Raw genomic sequence first — 2,500 nt, 5'->3', positions numbered from 1 at the left:
GCAGGCAGGTCTGGGAGGAGAATTTTAAAAAAAACTCAATACAACTGGAAATCAGCCCCCCGAAACGAGAACGGGGACCCATGAATGGCGGCCCATGACTTGAGGTTGCGTGTAACGGTGAAATAAACATCACGGCTGTGACGAAACGGTGCTGTTATTGCCCCACGGCTCACTCCCTTTCGTGATGTGTTGCTTTAATGTGACCTAAGTAAGTGATCTAAATTAGCAGGTGTTTTTTTGTTTGTTTGTTTGTTTTTAACAGCAAATATTGGGCTTGTCCCACCCATGAGCTGCAACTGTGATTGGTTGTAGTTCTGCTCTGCGTTGACATCCTGTAACAGACTTTCCCCCCCATGTTGTCAGTTTCCTCAAACGTACACTGACCCCTACTGGCAGGCTTGGGTTACTTTTATCCACAGCATTCCCTCCACAGAGTTCTTGTTGAATATTTTCCAGTGTTTTGTTTTGAGAGCAACTGGCTATAATTAAGCCAAACTACAACTGATTGGTTTCCATCCCATGGCAGGCCATGCAGGTGGGCTTAAACGGCATCTGACGCTGAAATGTTTCGACTCTGAAGACTCCAAAGGCCGTATGAAATGTAACACAAGGACGTACATGTAAAAGAAAGGGTAATGCGTTGTAGATTTGTGAAAGCGTAAAGTAAGATGGAGTAAAAGTAAGAAAAGCAAGTGAAAGAATGTGCATGTAAGTGCTTGAGGATGGCAAAAGCTTACAGCACCTGGTATTCCCAGGCGGTCTCCCATCCAAGTACTAACCAGGCCCGACCCTGCTTAGCTTCCGAGATCAGACGAGATCTGGCGTGCTCAGGGTGGTATGGCCGTAAGCGAGAGCACTGCTTCCACTCAGCCTATTTATAAGCATGCGGCAAAAGACGGCTGCCTTTTCCACACTACAGGGGACACACATTTACTCGCCCTCCTTTCTTACTTCCAAAGCAACCCCACCAAGCTCATTCAAACCAATCACACATTTCATTGCTCTCTCCTGTCCTCCTTCTCTTTTCACAAAAAAAATAAAACAACAAAACTTGCTCTTTTGGCTGACACTTGAACATTCAGCAACAAAGGCTAACGCCGGCCGCCAGACTCGGCCTTGTCAACATAAAAGTCACATAAGCCACATGAGTCGAATGGGCTCGTGAAACGGGACAATTACAAAATCACAAATCTTTCTCAACTGTCTTGGCTCCTTTTATTTACACCCCTAAATTCCACATACTAAGGTACAACAGGAATACGGGATAAATGCAGAGGCTACTTCCTACCAATATGGAAGCCGGGCAAAAAAAAAAAAAGAAAAAAGCTCACGCTAGCACGCCGGGCGAAGCATCGCTCTGAGATGAGTTGCGAGTCGCAGGGATGCCGGTGAAGCAGGCTCGGGCTGAGTGGGCCAGCCAGCCTTTTGACTTAGGGAAGTGGCGTCGCCATGTCAAGTTCAAAGAACTCTGTGAAGCTTTAGGGGGACAAAAGAACAACTGTTGTAGATGCAGGCAGGTCTGGGAGGAGAATTTAAAAAAAAACTCAATACAACTGGAAATCAGCCCCCCGAAACGAGAACGGGGACCCATGAATGGCGGCCCATGACTTGAGGTTGCGTGTAACGGTGAAATAAACATCACGGCTGTGACGAAACGGTGCTGTTATTGCCCCACGGCTCACTCCCTTTCGTGATGTGTTGCTTTAATGTGACCTAAGTAAGTGATCTAAATTAGCAGGTGTTTTTTTGTTTGTTTGTTTGTTTTTAACAGCAAATATTGGGCTTGTCCCACCCATGAGCTGCAACTGTGATTGGTTGTAGTTCTGCTCTGCGTTGACATCCTGTAACAGACTTTCCCCCCCATGTTGTCAGTTTCCTCAAACGTACACTGACCCCTACTGGCAGGCTTGGGTTACTTTTATCCACAGCATTCCCTCCACAGAGTTCTTGTTGAATATTTTCCAGTGTTTTGTTTTGAGAGCAACTGGCTATAATTAAGCCAAACTACAACTGATTGGTTTCCATCCCATGGCAGGCCATGCAGGTGGGCTTAAACGGCATCTGACGCTGAAATGTTTCGACTCTGAAGACTCCAAAGGCCGTATGAAATGTAACACAAGGACGTACATGTAAAAGAAAGGGTAATGCGTTGTAGATTTGTGAAAGCGTAAAGTAAGATGGAGTAAAAGTAAGAAAAGCAAGTGAAAGAATGTGCATGTAAGTGCTTGAGGATGGCAAAAGCTTACAGCACCTGGTATTCCCAGGCGGTCTCCCATCCAAGTACTAACCAGGCCCAACCCTGCTTAGCTTCCGAGATCAGACGAGATCGGGCGTGCTCAGGGTGGTATGGCCGTAAGCGAGAGCACTGCTTCCACTCAGCCTATTTATAAGCATGCGGCAAAAGACGGCTGCCTTTTCCACACTACAGGGGACACACATTTACTCGCCCTCCTTTCTTACTTCCAAAGCAACCCCACCAAGCTCATTCAAACCAATCACA

The 2,500-nt window shown here is 46.4% G+C and overlaps 2 non-coding genes across 2 annotated transcripts; both read right to left on the bottom strand.

Moving 5' to 3' along the window:
* Nucleotides 1-730: 730 nt before the first annotated feature.
* Nucleotides 731-849, bottom strand: LOC140575671 (5S ribosomal RNA). Its single transcript, XR_011980940.1, has one exon. It is a non-coding gene; the product is annotated as a 5S ribosomal RNA (ribosomal RNA).
* A 1,390-nt stretch (nucleotides 850-2,239) lies between these two features.
* LOC140576356 (5S ribosomal RNA) lies at nucleotides 2,240-2,358 on the bottom strand. The gene has a single exon (XR_011981573.1). It is a non-coding gene; the product is annotated as a 5S ribosomal RNA (ribosomal RNA).
* Between the last annotated feature and the right edge of the window lie 142 nt (nucleotides 2,359-2,500).

Source organism: Salminus brasiliensis, chromosome 13 (assembly GCF_030463535.1).
Source record: "Salminus brasiliensis chromosome 13, fSalBra1.hap2, whole genome shotgun sequence".
NCBI classification, from domain to species: domain Eukaryota; kingdom Metazoa; phylum Chordata; class Actinopteri; order Characiformes; family Bryconidae; genus Salminus; species Salminus brasiliensis.
This window is presented reverse-complemented; position numbering and strand designations above follow the sequence as displayed.